Below are 18,917 nucleotides of genomic sequence, written 5' to 3'. Positions count from 1 at the left end.
TCCGCATCCTCTCCAACATTTGTGGTTTCCTGCCTTGTTAATTTTCCCCATTCTCACTGGTGTGAGGTGGTATCTCATTGTAGTTTTGATTTGTATTTCCCTGATGGCAAGTGATGCAGAGCATTTTCTCATATGCATGTTGGCCATGTCTATGTCTTCCTCTGTGAGGTTTCTGTTCATGTCTTTTGCCCATTTCATGATTGGATTGTTTGTTTCTTTGGTGTTGAGTTTAATAAGTTCTTTATAGATCTTGGAAACTAGCCCTTTATCTGATATGTCATTTGCAAATATCTTCTCCCATTCTGTAGGTTGTCTTTGAGTTTTGTTGACTGTATCCTTTGCTGTGCAAAAGCTTCTTATCTTGATGAAGTCCCAATAGTTCATTTTTGCTTTTGTTTCTTTTGCCTTCGTGGATGTATCTTGCAAGAAGTTACTATGGCCGAGTTCAAAAAGGGTGTTGCCTGTGTTCTTCTCTAGGATTTTGATGGAATCTTGTCTCACATTTAGATCTTTCATCCATTTTGAGTTTATCTTTGTGTATGGTGAAAGAGAGTGGTCTAGTTTCATTCTTCTGCATGTGGATGTCCAATTTTCCCAGCACCATTTATTGAAGAGACTGTCTTTCTTCCAATGGATAGTCTTTCCTCCTTTATCGAATATTAGTTGCCCATAAAGTTCAGGGTCCACTTCTGGATTCTCTATTCTGTTCCACTGATCTATGTGTCTGTTTTTGTGCCAGTACCACACTGTCTTGATGACCACAGCTTTGTAGTACAACCTGAAATCTGGCATTGTGATGCCCCCAGATATGGTTTTCTTTTTTAAAATTCCCCTGGCTATTCGGGGTCTTTTCTGATTCCACACAAATCTTAAAATAATTTGTTCTAACTCTCTGAAGAAAGTCCATGGTATTTTGATAGGGATTGCATTAAACGTGTATATTGCCCTGGGTAACATTGACATTTTCACAATATTAATTCTGCCAATCCATGAGCATGGAATATTTTTCCATCTCTTTGTGTCTTCCTCAATTTCTTTCAGAAGTGTTCTATAGTTTTGAGGGTATAGATCCTTTACATCTTTGGTGAGGTTTATTCCTAGGTATCTTATGCTTTTGGGTGCAATTGTAAATGGGATTGACTCCTTAATTTCTCTTTCTTCAGTCTCATTGTTAGTGTATAGAAATGCCACTGACTTCTGGGCATTGATTTTGTATCCTGCCACGCTACCGAATTGCTGTATGAGTTCTAGCAATCTTGGGGTGGAGACTTTTGGGTTTTCTATGTAGAGTATCATGTCATCGGCGAAGAGGGAGAGTTTGACTTCTTCTTTGCCAATTTGAATGCCTTTAATGTCTTTTTGTTGTCTGATTGCTGAGGCTAGGACTTCCAGTACTATGTTGAACAGCAGTGGTGAGAGTGGACATCCCTGTCTTGTTCCTGATCTTAGGGGAAAGGCTCCCAGTGCTTCCCCATTGAGAATGATATTTGCTGTGGGCTTTTCATAGATGGCTTTTAAGATGTCGAGGAATGTTCCCTCTATCCCTACACTCTGAAGAGTTTTGATCAGGAATGGATGCTGTATTTTGTCAAATGCTTTCTCTGCATCCAATGAGAGGATCATATGGTTCTTGGTTTTTCTCTTGCTGATATGATGAATCACATTGATTGTTTTACGGGTGTTGAACCAGCCTTGTGTCCCAGGGATAAATCCTACTTGGTCATGGTGAATAATTTTCTTAATGTACTGTTGGATCCTATTGGCCAGTATCTTGTTGAGAATTTTTGCATCCATGTTCATCAGGGATATTGGTCTGTAATTCTCCTTTTTGGCGGGGTCTTTGTCTGGCTTTGGAATTAAGGTGATGCTGGCCTCATAGAACGAATTTGGAAGTACTCCATCTCTTTCTATCTTTCCAAACAGCTTTAGGAGAATAGGTATGATTTCTTCTTTAAACGTTTGATAAAATTCTCCTGGGAAGCCATCTGGCCCTGGACTCTTGTGTCTTGGGAGGTTTTTGATGACTGCTTCAATTTCCTCCCTGGTTATTGGCCTGTTCAGGTTTTCTATTTCTTCCTGTTCCAGTTTTGGTAGTTTGTGGCTTTCCAGGAATGCGTCCATTTCTTCTAGATTGCCTAATTTATTGGCGTATAGCTGTTCATAATATGTTTTTAAAATCGTTTGTATTTCCTTGGTGTTGGTAGTGATCTCTCCTTTCTCATTCATGATTTTATTAATTTGAGTCTTCTCTCTCTTCTTTTTAATAAGGCTGGCTAATGGTTTATCTATCTTATTAATTCTTTCAAAGAACCAACTCCTGGTTTTGTTGATCTGTTCCACAGTTCTTCTGGTCTCGATTTCGTTGAGTTCTGCTCGAATCTTTATTAGCTCCCTTCTTCTCTTGGGTGTAGGATCTATTTGCTGTTTTTTCTCTAGCTCCTTTATGTGTAAGGTTAGCTTTTGTATTTGAGTTCTTTCCAGTTTTTGAATGGATGCTTGTATTGCGATGTATTTCCCCCTTAGGACTGCTTTCGCTGCATCCCAAAGATTTTGAACGGTTGTATCTTCATTCTCATTAGTTTCCATGAATCTTTTTAATTCTTCCTTAATTTCCTGGTTGACCCTTTTATCTTTTAGCAGGATGGTCCTTAACCTCCATGTGTTTGAGGTCCTTCCAAACTTCTTGTTGTGATTTAGTTCTAATTTCAAGGCATTATGGTCCGAGAATATGCAGGGGACAATCCCAATCTTTTGGTATCGGTTCAGACCCGATTTGTGACCCAATATGTGGTCTATTCTGGAGAAAGTTCCATGTGCGCTTGAGAAGAATGTGTATTCAGTTGAGTTTGGATGTAAAGTTCTGTAGATATCTGTGAAATCCATCTGGTCCAGTGTATCATTTAAAGCTCTCGTTTCTTTGGAGATGTTTTGCTTAGAAGACCTATCGAGTATAGAAAGAGCTAGATTGAAGTCACCAAGTATAAGTGTATTATTATCTAAGTATTTCTTCATTTTGGTTAATAATTGATTTATATATTTGGCAGCTCCCACATTCGGAGCATATATATTGAGGATTGTTAAGTCCTCTTGTTGAATAGATCCTTTAAGTATGATATAGTGTCCCTCTTCATCTCTCACTACAGTCTTTGGGGTAAATTTTAGTTTATCTGATATAAGGATGGCTACCCCTGCTTTCTTTTGAGGACCATTCGAATGGTAAATGGTTCTCCAACCTTTTATTTTCAGGCTGTAGGTGTCCTTCTGTCTAAAATGAGTCTCTTGTAGACAGCAAATAGATGGGTCCTGCTTTTTTATCCAGTCTGAAACCCTGCGCCTTTTGATGGGGTCATTAAGCCCGTTCACATTCAGAGTTACTATTGAGAGATATGAGTTTAGTGTCATCATGATATCTATTCAGTCTTTGTTTTTGTGGACTGTTCCACTGAACTTCTTCTTAAAGGGGAATTTTAAGAGGCCCCCTTAAAATTTCTTGCAGAGCTGGTTTGGAGGTCACATATTCTTTTAGTTGCTGCCTGTCTTGGAAGCTCTTTATCTCTCCTTCCATTTTGAATGAGAGCCTTGCTGGATAAAGTATTCTTGGTTGCATGTTCTTCTCATTTAGGACCCTGAATATATCCTGCCAGCCCTTTCTGGCCTGCCAGGTCTCTGTGGAGAGGTCTGCTGTTACCCTAATACTCCTCCCCATAAAAGTCAGGGATTTCTTGTCTCTTGCTGCTTTAAGGATCTTCTCTTTATCTTTGGAATTTGCAAGCTTCACAATTAAATGTCGAGGTGTTGAACGGTTTTTATTGATTTTAGGGGGGGATCTCTCTATTTCCTGGATCTGAATGCCTGTTTCCCTTCCCAGATTAGGAAAGTTTTCAGCTAGAATTTGTTCAAATACATATTCTGGCCCTCTGTCCCTTTCGGCGCCCTCGGGAACCCCAATTAAACGTAGGTTTTTCTTCCTCAGGCTGTCGTTTATTTCCCTTAATCTATCTTCATGGTCTTTTAATTGTTTGTCTCTTTTTTCCTCAGTTTCCCTCTTTGCTATCAACTTGTCTTCTAGGTCACTCACTCGTTCTTCCACCTCGTTAACCCTCGTCGTTAGGACTTCTAGTTTGGATTGCATCTCATTCAATTGATTTTTAATTTCTGCCTGATTAGCTCTAAATTCTGCAGTCATGAAGTCTCTTGAGTCCTTTATACTTTTTTCTAGAGCCACCAGTAGCTGTATAATAGTGCTTCTGAATTGGCTTTCTGACATTGAATTGTAATCCAGATTTTGTAACTCTGTGGGAGAGAGGACTGTTTCTGATTCTTTCTTTTGAGGTGAGGTTTTCCTTCTAGTCATTTTGCTCAGTGCAGAGTGGCCAAAAGCAAGTTGTATTGGGAAAAAGAGAAAAAGAGAGGAGAGAAAGAAGGAAAGAAAAGAGAAAGAGAAAAAAAAAAGGGAAGAAAAAGAAAAAAAAAGAAAAAAAAAGAAGAAAAAGAGAAAGAAAAAGAAAGGAGAAAAAAAAGGGGGTGGGGGAAGGAAACAAATCAAAAAGCAAAACAAAACAAAAACAAAAACAAACAAACAAAAAAAGAACCACCGGGGAGTATCTTCTGATTCTGTGTTCTTTAAGTCCCTTGGCTTCTCCTGGAAGTTGTCAGTCTAGCTGGTGTTCTGGGGGAGGGGCCTGCTGTGCTGATTTTCAGGTGTTAGCAGTTGGGGGAGCTGCTGTGCCCCTGCCTGGTGCAGGGCTCAGTGGGGGTTGTTTACCCCGTGAGGCCGCAGGAGGAACAGCCCCAGTGGCGGGGCAGCTCTGGAAACCTGGATTCAGCACCGGCAGGAACTCAGTCTGCAGGGCCTGGATGCTCCGGGATGGGGCCGCTGATGTGCTCAGCTGGGGCAGGAGCGTCCTCGCTGTCCTGGGCCCTCCCGGCCTCTGCCTGTCCCGGGGGAGGCGGGATCCTGGGCTGTGTCCCGGCGCCTGCGCTGGTGGATTTGCGCTCCCGGGCCGCGCAGCCCCCTCCGCGGAGCCGCCGCCCAAGTCCCTCCGAGCTGCTCCTGGAACCGCGCAGCCCCCTCCGCACGGAGCCTCTTCTTCTGCCCGAGCCCCTCCGAGCTGCTCCCGGGGCCGCGCAGCCCCCTCCGCGGAGCCGCCGCCCGAGCCCCTTCAGCTGCTCCGGGTCCCGCCGCGTCCCGCCGTGCGCGCTGCAGCCCTTAGGGAGCTCGGCGCACTCTCCTGGGCGCGCAGTTGCGGTTACTGTCCCCCGGAGCCCGAGGGCATCCCCGCCCTCCTGGGTCCTGCTCCAACTCCCCACGAGCCCCTTTCCCCCGGGGAGGTCGGTGCAGCTCCTGCGTCTCCGGGACGGGGCTCTCCTGTCCTGGGGACACTCGCCCCGGCCTCAGCCCGGCTCCTCGCGGGGCCCCTCCCCCTTGGAGGCCTTTTGTTCCTTTATTTCTTTTTCCCCGTCTTCCTACCTTGATAGATGCGCGAACTCTTCTCACTGTAGCATTCCAGCTGGTCTCTCTTTAAATCTCAGGCCGAATTCATAGATTTTTAGGATAATTTGAAGGTTTTCTAGGTAGTTTGGTGGAGACAGGTGATTTGGAGACCCTGCTCTTCCGCCATCTTGCTCCTCCCCCTCCATTTTTGGATCACTTTAAATGAAATGAATGACTTAGAAGATTGTTTCTGACTTGTGCTTTTGTGCTTGTTAGCAAAGCATTACAAAAAGTGTTAATAATAAACACTGTCTGATAGAATCTTATAGTTTGCAAAAAGTTTTGACATATTATTTTATTAGAACATTAAGAAAATTAGGTTAATTATAATAAGGACTAATCTTCAACAAAGCAGGAAAAAATATCCAATGGAAAAAAAGACAATGTCTTCAACAAATGGTGTTGGAAAAACTGGACCATTTTCATATACCATACACAAAAATAATTCAAAATGGATGGAAGACCTAAATATAAGACAGAAAACCATCAAAATTCTAGAGGAGAACACAGGCAGCAACCTCTTTGACCTCAGCTGTAGCAACTTCTTACTAGACACAATGCCAGAGGCAAGGGAAACAAAAGCAAAAATGAACTATTGGGACCTCATCAAGATAAAATGCTTCTGCACAGCAAAGGAAAGAGTTGACAAAACCAAAAGACAACAAAATGGGAGAAGATATTTGCAAATGACATATCAGATAAAGAATCTATAAAGAATTCATCAAACTCAACACCCACAAAATAAATAATCCAGTTAAGAAATTGGCAGAAGACATGAGCAGATATTTTTCCAAAGAAGACATACAGATGGCCAACAGACACATGAAAAGATGCTCAACATCACTCATCATCAGGTAAATGCAAATTAAAACCACAATAATATACCACCTCACACCAGTCAGAATGGCTAAAATTAACAACACAGGATACAACACATCTTGGCGAGGATGTGGAGAAAGAAGAACCCTCTTATACTGTTGGTGGGAATGCAAGCTGGTGTGGTCACTCTGGAAAACAGTGTGGAGCTTCCTAGGAATGTTAAAAATAGAACTGCCCTATGACCTAGCAATTGCACTACTAGGTATTTACCCAAGAGAAACAAAAATGCAGATTCAAAGGAGCACATGCACCCCAATGTTTATCACAGCATTATCAACAATAGCTTAAATGTCCATCAACAGATGAATGAATAAAGAAGATATGGTGTGTGTGTGTGTATGTATATGTATATATATAATGAAATATTACTCAGCCAACAAAAAGAATGAAATCTATTTGCAATGACATGGATAGAGCTAAACTGTATTATGCTAAGCAAAATAAGTCTGTCAAAGAAAGACAAATACTATATGATTTCACTCATATGTGGAATTTAACAAAACAGATGAACATATGGGAAGGAAAAAAAGGGCAGTGGGAAGCAAACCAGAAGAGACTCTTAACAATGGGAAACAGAGGGTTGATGGAGGAAGTTGAGTGGGGAATGTGCTAGATGGGTGATGGACATTAAGGAGGGCATTTGTGACAAGCACTGGGTGTTATATGTAAATGATGAATCACTAAATTATACGCCTGAAACCAATTTTACTGTGTATGTTAACTAACTAGAATTTAAATAACTTGAATAAAAAAAATAAAATTTTAATCTGCCAGATATACCACTGTTGCCAAAAATTTTTATAACTTTAAAATACCTCTGTCGTAGCTCTTTCATCATTTGTGAAATACAAACATTTATAAAATTTTGGAACCTGCCATATTTCAGTTTTTCATCAACACAGTGGTTTGTAAGAAATTATTCCAGAAACTGGAAAATTTCACCTACTTGTGCATCTCTTAATATTCATATTTCAAAAGTTTAGCTCAGCTAAGAGCATCTTTTCTAATCCTCTTCCCCTCACTGATTATCCCATGTTTCAGGTTGAATATGGAGTGGTTATAGGGACACAAATCTGTGTTTCAGTGTTGATGATAGATATGGGCTTTGAAATAAGTCCTTGTTAGGAGTCCCAAAAACTTTGGGCTTTTTGATGTGTTTTCCATGATTAAAAGATTGCTTTGAAATAGGACATAGTATTCCAAAACAAATGGACTTTGCTAAGAAATATTAAGTGGGACTAAAAATCGTAAGTTGGAGCAAAAGCTACATTGTTAACAATAATTCTTTCGTAACTTTTTTATGCTATAAAGAACAATTGCTACTAGAACATTATTTGGAACAGAACAGGGCAAAAGAGAAATACTGTAATTTTAAAATTTTACTCAGCTGGTAATAGGCCCACATAAAATCATCAGTATTTTTTTCTCTTAATTTAGGGACTCCAGGGAGTTTTCAAATTGGCATCGCTTTCCATAGATAAATTATTAAGGATTCTGTGAGAAATAAAATGACATCAATTGGCCAGTTGTCAAGAAAAAAGAATAAACTATTTCTTTCCAGGTAAAACTTCTTCTCTTCTGTCTCTAAAATAGCCACATTTTTCTGGGGGAGGGGAGATTTTTTTAAGCAAATGGAGAAAATTCCAAAATAATTTATTATTTAGCAACTTTTATTAGACAACAAGGAGAAGGGAGAGCTAGGATAAAGTGGAAAAAAAAATACACCTCCCTTCCTTCCTCTTCAGGCACAAGGACTGGGAGAGAAAAGCTTTAAACTGGGTAAATGTTTAAAGTTTTTATTTATTTCCCTGGACTGAATTGTAATGATGGATAATTATGAGACTTGATTAAACTTTTTTTCTCATCAGAATAGAGGGTTTTTGAGTTTATTACCAAGAGACAGTAAAATCCTGATATTTGCACCTAAAAAAAAGAAGGAGGGAGGAAGGGAGGGAGAAAGAATAAAGTTAATTTCCACCTATATTTCATCGTCTGGCTTCAATAATCTTAAGCCATTACAAAAAATATGATAAAAGTAACTATACTTTTGTGTTCAATAATCTTAAGCCATTACAAAAAATATGATAAAAGTAACTATACTTTTGTGAGTGTTTACCATGTGTGCCCAGACTACTCTAGATATCAAGTACATGGGCACATCTAATCTTCTCTAGAACTCTAGAGGTACATACTATTACTATCCTCATTTACAGAGAAGGTAAGGGAGATCCAGAAGTAACTTCTCAAAATTTACATCTTTAGTGGAGATGAGATGAGTTTTATCACAGCAAAACCTGGGAATAACATAAAATGTCTAGTTAAATAAACATAGTCTGTCCTTGCACTACCAGGCACTCACTTAAAGCAATGATTTTAACCACCAAGTGGAACTATGTAAAAATATAGCTTACTAATGGTAAATGAAAAAAAATCAAAATATTCTATCATTGGTGTTTTGGCTTATATGTCTTTTGTTAAAAATAAAGTTTATAAAAAACAGCTTGAAGAAAAATCACAAAATGTGAGTGAAAGGGTATAAATTTAATGGGTGTTTTCTTTTCTCTGTAATTTTCTGTTTATTTAATGTGGTAACATTGGACCTCTATTGGAAGAATAAATTAATACAGTGTAAAAAGTAATTCACTTGAACTTTTTTTATCAAAACCAGTCAAAGGGTTTACATTTTAAAAATTGACTTCAGCTAGGTTTTTAGTATTATGAGACTAGCAATGATGAAAACAAAACTGTCTTACTCCTTATTGAAAATTAATTTTCTAACATGGCCATATCCTTAAAATCAATCTTTTTTGAGCACATCTGGGTCCCAGGTAAACAAAGGAGGAATCAGAAGTTAAGTACATGCCCTTTTCTTTAAGGTCAGTTTCTGAAAACTACACATAGCACATCACTTCTATTTCTTTGAAAAGAACTCTCCTATATCATGAACCAAAATGTAAATCAGGGTAGAAAATGCTATTTGTATTTGGGCTACCATGTGCCCAGCTAAAAATCAAGGAATGTATAGTAAATGGGAGACTTTCATGCATGAGGTTTTACTGAGAGTCAATATAAATAGAGATTAGAAAGGATTTTGAAGTCAAATAAACTAGAATCTGAGAACAGGTCTATCACTTAGCTTTAAGACCTTACACAAGTGGCTAATCTCTCTAACCATGAATTACATGATCTGAAAAGGGGGAAATCCTAATATTATGACTAGAGTATACATTTGCCTATCTAGTATGTAACTATACAGTATAGTTTGACTGCCTTACTATTTTGGCAGGAAATAATTATTGTGTGACTCCTGTAAAGCTGTCATCACACTACATGACATATAACAATTTTCTATTTTCATCAAGCACCCCTATTATAATTTGTTATTATGTTCTGTAAGATAGAATTTTTCAACCAAAAATTAATCATCAAATTCTACGATTAGTTCGATTATCATAATCACACACCAAACATAAAGATATGGGGTTTTTCATTTGCTCCACACCCAATTAAATGCTTGAACTCATGACACTGAATTCAAGAGTTGCATGCTCTACTGATCGAGCCAGCCAGGCACACCTATAAAGATGTATTTCAAAAGACAAATTTTGCATTTGACTACAGAGCAGGTGACAAAAACAATATTGTTGTAATATCCTCAAAAATCCAAGCTACTATTCTCTCTACCCATTTACCTCTGTACATACATTTCAAATGCAAAATTAGGGAGCATGTGAAAAAACCAACCAGCAGCAGCAAGCACAAGAGAAGTAATAGTCATCTAAAGTAGACCCTCAGAAACATCTGATAAAAAAAGATAGATTATAGTATATAAAAAAGTTTTAAAATTTTTTAAATTAGAAAGTAACTCATTATAAAAAATGAAGCCAGACATATTTTTAAAAAATAAAATGAATATTAATAAATTTTAACAGAATATTATTTAAAATTAAATAAGGCATGGAAGCAGCAAAATAGGAAAGTAGTGACTTGTAAACTGAGGAAACTACAAAGTGATGGAAAATATGAAATATAATTTTTTTAAATATGGAGGAAACAGGAATTCAGGAGGAGAGAATAGAGAGAATGGGAAAAAAAAAGAGAGAGAAATATTCCAAACATAATGGCTAGGATTTTCCAGAACAGAATTTTTACTTTTGAGCAACATTATACATCTCAAGCAGGATAAATAAAACAAAATCTGCACCTAGAAACATGTTAGGAAAACTACCAGATACCATAGACAAAGGAAATATGGTAAATACCTCTCAAGATTAACCACAGCCTTAAAAAGAAGAAAAATAAACTGAGAGTATAATTTGCTATAGTATCAATAGAAGCCAAAAGATTGTGGAATAACAACTCTAAACTACTGCAGCTAATAAGATTCAACATAGAATTTTATAATCAATCTATCATTCCAAATTGAGGGCAATATAAAAGACATTTTTGGAAAAACAAAAAATGATCATTATGATCAATAGCTTCTATAGAGATATTGTCCAAAGAATGGAATAAAGAAATTAAATGAATAAACAATTAAATAATTAATAAAGAAATTAGGAATGAAGAAATTTAAACCAGAAAGAAGAATTTGGATGAATATACAAATGAGTAAATCTAAACAAACCGCGATCCTAAAGAGTAATAATAATATTCAATTTGGGAGAATTTAGTGGAAATTAAACCCTAGACAACAATGACATATGAGGTAGGAGGAAGAATAATCAGAGTGAAAATAGTGTGATATTTTCTTTGGGAGAAGAAAAGTAGAAATATTGTATAACTTTGCATTTTATTGGGATCCCTGGGTGGCACAGCGGCTTGGCGCCTGCCTTTGGCCCAGGGTGCGATCCTGGAGACCCAGGATCGAATCCCACGTCGGGCTCCCAGTGCATGGAGCCTGCTTCTCCCTCTGCCTATGTCTCTGCCTCTCTCTCTCTCTCTGTGTGTGACTATCATAAATAAATTAAAAAAAAAAAAACTTTGCATTTTATTAAGTATGTATATTAAAATACTAAATGATTAAAAAATAGAAGATGTAGCTTCCACCCATACAAAAAAAAAAAGACAATTAGTCAAAGCCAAAAAGTATAAACAGCAGCATTATTATCCACAAGTATATGACATTAAAGAACAAAACTTTAAAGAAGAACCAGTATTCTTAAAGTGATTGAACACATAAAAACTAAAGAGAGGATTGGGCCTCCTGGGTGGTTCAGCGGTTGAGCCTCTGCTTTCAGCTCAGGATGTGATCCTGGGGTCCCGGGATCGAGCTCCACGTCAGGTTCCCTGCATGGAGCCTGCTTCTCCCTCTGCCTGTGTCTCTGCCTCTCTCTCTCTCTGTCTCTCATGAATAAGTAAATTAAATCTTTATAAAAAAAACTAAATAGAATATTACTAAACTCAAAAATAAGTCTAAGAAATTATCTACAAACTGGAACCAAGATATCAGAGAAATTACTAAAGAGAAGTTAAGAGATGTTGACGATAGAATGTGGATATCCAACATAAAAATGAATCCAGACAGAGGGAACAGAGGATAAAAGAGAGGCAATAGTTTTTGGAATGGCTTGGAATTTTCCAAAGTTGACAGAAGATACAAAATCTCAGATCCCTCAAGTACAAGCAGGAAAAAAAGAATTAATAGACAACAAATGCACTGTAGGGAAATTGCTGAAAACTTGAGAAATAGGTAAGATCCTAAGAGGAGCAAGATGAAAGGGAAGGTTCTTCCAATTTTTTGTGAAGAGAGTATAATTTTAACATAAAGACTATATAAAGACAATGAAAGAAAGAAAAATGAGGGGCTTATGAACTGGATGGAAAATTCTAAATAAAAAATCTTAGCCAAAAAAAAAAAAAAATTAGCAACCTATTAAGAAATAGATTGAACCCAGGAATGTAAGGTGATTAACTCTGTAACAGCTCCTGTCATGAGTGCACTATGATGGCCACACAGGAGTTGTGTCTTTCCACGGTGTCAGCTTTACTCGGTGATAGAGCAAGGCTAACATAATTAAAAGCAAGTTCAGGAATCCAAACCCAGTGACATTTCACCACGTGATTAGTTTGACTTCTTACAAGGCACACAAAGCAGAGCACAAGACAAGTCACAACCCAAACAAGATAACACAGGGAGTAGTAAGCGAAAGAACCCATGCAAAGTCAGTCTGGTGGGCGCACGGCTGAGATAAGGCCTGGGTCCAGTCCAGGTCAGCTCTGGGCACTTATGCTTGTTATGATCAAGCAACGAAGGACCTCAGTTCTGTTCAGAGATCAATCAGGCAAAGCCTCTGGCGGCAGCTGCCCTTTTGAAGTGGTCAGACATAGAGGGGTCAGTGTCTGAGGAGCCATAGTTTGCTGCGAAAATCCTCTTTTTAAAGGGATTTAATCAGTCTTGGGCTCCTGCAGACCTCCTCTGCTTCTACTTGTTATCAGCTCTGGGGTATGGTCAGCTGGTGCTGGTCTCCACAATATCTGGTAGCTGTGGTGCCCTTAACTGCTGGCGTCATTGCTTGACACAGGTCCCTGCTTGACATGAGTGACTCCATCTTGTTCTCTACAGCGACTAATGTAAATTCACCACAGTGACTTTAAAGGAAAAAAAAACATATAGATATTTCAACAAAAGTAAACAATTTTGATAAAATTCATCACATATGTGGAACTTAATAAAACTACTAGCAAACTAGGAACAGAAGGAAACTTCTCTCCCTAATGAGCGCTATCTACCAAAACCCACTGCAGATAACAAACTCAATTTCAAAACATGATAAGCAATCTAAACATGATAGACAATCCCTTATAATTCAGAAACATTTTAGTCAGCATTGCATTGGAAGATCTTGCCAGTTAAATAAGGTAAAGGAGTTATTAAAAAAAATAGGAAATAGAAGAAGCATTTGGAAATGAAAGAATACTGTCACTATTTCTTAAAAAAAAAGAAAAAGAAAAAGAAAACATTATTGTGAAAACCTACAGATAATTTCAGTGAATAAAAGACATTAGCAAGTTTTTTTTACATAAGCTCAGTATATAAAATCAGTAGTGGTCAATATACTTGAGTGACAAACAAAAAATGTATTTTAAAAAAGATATCATCTACAATAGTAACAAAACCCATAAATTTCCTGAGGATAAATCTGATAAATGAGGTATAATATTTACAGAAAATACAGTAAAGTATTATTCAGAGGCACGTAAAAGTCTTAATTAAGGGCTATAACATGTTTATGAATAGCAATCATGAATAATAAAAATATGACAGTTTCTCCCAAAATTAATCTATAAAATTAATGCAGTTTCAATCCACAGGACTTTTATGGAACCTAACAAGTAAATCCAAAAATGTATATGAAAAAGCAAAGGAACACGATAGAAACTGGAATTGAGAATATGCTTAAAATCATGGGAATATAAATGTAAGTAACGATAAAATACAATTTTAGAATCATCAGATTGACATAAACTACTAGATTAGATAAGATCAAAGTTTTATGAGACGTGAGGAAATGCAAATCATTTATACATTCCTGGCGAGATTGTAAAAAAGCAAGACAATATGCATATACTCTAAACAGTAATTTTTTTTAATGATTTTTATTTATTTACTTGAGAGAGAGCGAGAGAGCACAGACGGAGAGGGAGAAGCAGACTCCTTGCTTAGCAGGGAGCCTGGCTTGGGGTTGGAGCTCAGTCCCAGGACCCCAAGATCATGACCTGAGTCGGAGGCAAACACTTAACCCACTGAGCCACCCAGGCGCCACTACAAAACAAATTATTTCTGGGTTTCTACCCTTGACAACTTCCACATACACATGCAAAGAAATGTGTACAGGATGGTCACTGAGCACTGTGCAACAACAAAACTTTGGAAAAATACAACCACCTCCAATAACTGGTTTACTTATGCAGTGGAATGATGTAGATAGTCGTTAAAAAGTTATTGAAGTAAATCTACAGGCATCAATATGGCTAAATCTCAAAAACATAATGTTGGGTAAAAATAGAAGCTGCAGAAACTTCCGTGAGTATAACACTGATCTAAAAATGTTCAAATGTAAAGCAAGCAGTATAGGTTTATGCATATAGTAGCTATGTATAGCACATACTGGAATTGCAATTGCACAGAGCAATTTCAGGGTAGTGGTTGCCTCTGGAAATGGAGGCACGGATAAAAGATGGGGCTGCAGCTGTTGCTGTTTCTTCAAACAAACAAACAAAATACTGATGAAGATTGAAACAAGTACGATAAGATATGAAAAGCTATCTTAGCTCAGTGGTGAGGACATATTTTTGTATGTTCAGAATTTTAAAAATACCCATACCTGTGGATAGAGCTGTGTGTACCTAGATTTTTATTGCAACATGGATTGTAATTACAAAAAAAAAAAAAAAAGGATCAATTGAATATCCTTAGATAGAAAAATAAGTAAATTACAATATATCATACCCAGGAATGCTGTTAATTGTAAACCTATAGGAATGTGTGTTTGATTGATTGATTGATGGCTCCAGTTCTTTATGCTTCCCATTCGAAGTCAGGGCATTCTTCCCCCACTCCTTGATGCCAGGCTCACCTACAGCACTTGCGCTGGCCAAAGGAACGTTATCAAACATGGCATAACCAGAGGTGAGAAAAAATTCTTATGCACTGTGACTTGCTCTCTTGCTCCTTACCAGAACCATGAGAACATGCCAGAGCCAGCTTGCTGAGGAAATGTGAGGAATACCAGGAGGACAGCTGAGTCAGCACTACGTTGACCATCCTGCACCAACCAGCCCCCTCAGAGCCTACAAATGACTAGAGAGAGATGTCTGAGAGAGTCCTGCTGAGATCAGGTAAGCTAACCCCAGATCAATAAAAATACCCAGGCAATCATAGAGCTGTGGGACAAAAATTACTTTTCACTCCCTTCACCAAAGAGGTAAGTGACAAGGAAAATTATGATTGGAAAGCGACGAAGATAGAATGTTTACAACATCATTTTTGTAATCAGAGTTTTCCCTGATAATTTATCGTTCGGGTAAAAGGATAGAAACAGCATTCTTCACCATTACTTCCCCTTAAATGTCTTCTTCCTTAACTGACTCTAAAGAGAAGTGATTGTGCATTCAGCACTCCAACTACAGCTGGTATCTACGAGTTTACATTTGTCGGTAGTTTACAGTTAGACAGCCTCAGTTTGCATCAGAAACAAATTTATGCAAGGACCAGTTGTTTCCAAAATATAATATTTTAACAAGCAGTTAAAGAGAATTACTAACAGGGTTTTAAAGCAAGTCTAAATGCAGTCTCTTCACATTAAAAATGTAAATGGATTTTACAATTGTAGAATTATAAAATTGGAAGGATCCATAAGAGATTGCTTGGTTCTGACACCTGGCAAATAAGTTAAAGTTTTAAATTAGCATTCATTTTAGGATATACATGAATATGTGCACCTTTATCTCTGCCCTTTATTTTATTAAAATACTATGCTATCCAGAGCAGAGTCGTGATTTGCTTGCCAAACTTTTGCAAAGCAGGTACTTTTTTTAGCAAACAAATAGCAGACATGTTTTTCTGTTTAGGTAAATGTTAATAATAACAGCTGGTTTGGTAATTCAGTTATTCGGCAAAGACACTGTAAACTACTTGAAAAGAAACCATCTGGTTTGCAGTTGTAAAACTGAAACCAATTAAAACATTTAAATGGCATTTTGTTTTTCATTTTAATCTGTAAAAATATATTTTCCAAGCTCTAATTAGTGGGTGATTTTTCTCTATTGCTTTTGTAATATGAATCTGACTCTCAAATAATTTCTAAGTTCAACAAAGGTGTTCCTATAATTGATATTGTACTGGGACATCAGACGAATTAAATGATAAAGAACACAAAAGGTACATGCACACAGACACAAATAATGCAGAAAACAGAATTTCTATATATCAAAGATGATAAAACAAAACGTCCACCACTTCACAAGAATTATTCGGCTAGGTATAGCCTAAGAACCTGATAATTCAGCTAAAGCACTTATATCTGCTTAAAAATGAAAAAGAAAAATTTAGCAAGCAAGCAAGAAAAAAAATAACTCAAAGATTATAATCAGAAATGCACTTTTCTTCCCCCATTTGTTCTCCTTTCAAAATTTATTCGGCGATAGGAACTCTTCACTTTGACTCTGGAATAAAACCCAAGTAGCCCCGTCACTGTTCTTCTCACTTACTTACGGATAATAAAAAGTACTATGATGACTCCAGGTTTCAAAGCTCAGAGTTGGTCTCAGAATGTCCAGGCCCATGTAATAGTCAAAGTATCCAACTTCACTGAAAATTAGAGCTACACCCCATCCTGACGTGGAGCATACAGGCCTGTTCTAAGAAGCCAATAAAGTGGTGAGAGGTACTCATTTGGTATCTCTTTCCCTCTTAACTCTTCTCCTTGGGCCGTCATTCCTACACCACTCTCTCACCAACTGTGGTTATTAAAGCTTCCCTCTAGAGAAGACATGAGAGGAAGGACAAGGGATGAGCTGGAGCAAGAACATTCTTATTTGACCACCATTGTCTTAGGTTGCCATCTATCTCTCAGGCACCGGCGGATGTTTAAAGCTAATACTTTCTCTTCTGGGGAACTTTTATATTTGTTTGGGATGCCCTACCCTCCAAACCTCCCTTTTGAGGCTTCTTTGCCTTCTTGCGGACCTTCCTGTATGCTATCTAATAAACATCTATGAAAAGTCTCTTTCTCAACCATATATGATGAGCACAAAGTGCTGAGGCATCCTTTTCCCCCTACTTGGAGTATAGCAGGACAATCTCAACAGAGGAGCTACATTTCCACTCCCATTGTAGCTAGCCGCTCCCTTGCCCTCCACATTTCTGTGACTCCCTAAGGGCAGGGCCATTGCCCAGTCTCTGAATCATCCTGTTAGAAATCCTCTCTTCACTGTAGATGAAGTGGGAATCCTAATTCTGTTCGAAAAATCCTTTTCACTAATCTCCACACCCTCTGCTTTTTGTTATTTATATTCCCAATGAGAGTAAGAGATTTTGAGCATCAAGAAGCCCTTGTACAGACATTTCCTTTGAAAATGTTCATCTTGGTTTGGCATCTCACTCTAGAATTTCATAGCCCATTACATTCTAATATTTCAATTAAAATTTCACTTTAACATCTGGCCTCAATAGTGGGTTTTTTTTGTTTTGTTTTAATAACCCTTAGCTAGAATAAAAAAGTAATAATCCCTACTTAGACAAATATTTAAATGCTATACAGATGAAATATTTCCACCTTCAAATTAATAGAACCATTACAGATATTTGACACCTACTGTAAATCTATTTTTCCATAATCTTGATGATGTTACAGAATAAGTCATAAAAAGTTAATGAAATAAAAATAATTGGGTTCTTTTTGTAGTTGCTATTGCCATTGTTGGCCTGGCATCCCCATCACCCTCCTTTAAAAACAAACAAACAAACAAACAAACAAACAAACAAAACAATCCTATATCTTGACCAGAGAGCCCATCATGAGACCTAGACTGGATAACTCATAATTTGCTTTAATTTTGGCTACATGGATAGGTCCAGGGATGGCTATATGTGTTCAAGTAAGGCAGTCAGAGGTCTCCTCTAGGATTTTTCTGCTAGAGATGATGAGAATCTGTTTCCTTTCTGATCTTGATACTCCAATATAAAGACAACATCAGAATTTCCGGCAGCCATGTCCCTAACACCTAGAAAGCACTGATTAGAGGCAGAGAGTTTCTGACATTTGGGGCTGTCTTAGTTCCTGTTACCTTCCTTTAGTGGTCCACCCTGGCATCTTTCCTATAAATCTCCTTTTTAATTTAAGCTGATTTGAGAGCTGCTTCTACCACTTTTAGCCAAACATGGGTAAGATTTTGATGGTTCATTTCTTAAAGTGAATATCATGTGTGGGACCTTAAAATTTTTAAACCCAAATTAAGAGAAGTAAGTGCATTGTAGGGGCAACTATAATACCATTGATATTAAAGTAACTCCAATGGCTGTAAAGCCATAAACAAAGACTAAAAGAAGATAATTTAACATTCAAGGGAATGAGTTGACAGTAGCAATAGAAAATGACAAGCATATCTTTTCAATTTCGGGATCTTGTGATGCCTAAGTGGTTTATACTCCTCTTTTTTTTAGGTCCTTTGTGGAGACTAAAGCTAGGTATAGCAAGTTCGAACAGACTAATTAATGGTTAATAAGAGCATTGCTTTCAATTACAAAATATATATAATAGGAAGATAAATATATAAATTTCCCTATCCAACAAAAACAAAAGAGAACATATAGAACATTAATTGCCTAAATCCAAACATTTCTAAATGCATGTATTCGCTTTCCCCTGTTTATTACTCTCCTTATTAAAAAAAAAAAAAAAAAAAGACTTGAAGTAACAAGAGACCACTTGGATTCCAAAATTCTAATGACTTGAACACCCCATTCCAAGTGTTTCCAAAATATTTAAGATACCTTGTGTTTATAGAATCTTCTTATGAATGATTTTTATTATTATTTGCT

At 37.4% G+C, this 18,917-nt stretch overlaps 1 long non-coding RNA gene across 1 annotated transcript in view; it reads left to right on the top strand.

The window, feature by feature from the left end:
* Positions 1–7,227: 7,227 nt before the first annotated feature.
* The window catches only part of LOC144316503 (uncharacterized), a 39,281-nt gene continuing 27,591 nt past the window's right edge, over positions 7,228–18,917 (top strand). Inside the window, exons 1-3 of the long non-coding RNA XR_013382476.1 lie at positions 7,228–7,934; positions 13,688–13,794; positions 15,056–15,214. This is a non-coding gene — a long non-coding RNA (uncharacterized LOC144316503). The remainder of the gene's footprint in view (positions 7,935–13,687; positions 13,795–15,055; positions 15,215–18,917) is intronic.

This window comes from Canis aureus, chromosome 1 (assembly GCF_053574225.1).
Source record: "Canis aureus isolate CA01 chromosome 1, VMU_Caureus_v.1.0, whole genome shotgun sequence".
NCBI lineage: Eukaryota > Metazoa > Chordata > Mammalia > Carnivora > Canidae > Canis > Canis aureus.
The sequence above is the reverse complement of the archived record's forward strand: the minus strand, read 5'-3'. Positions and strand labels throughout refer to the sequence as shown.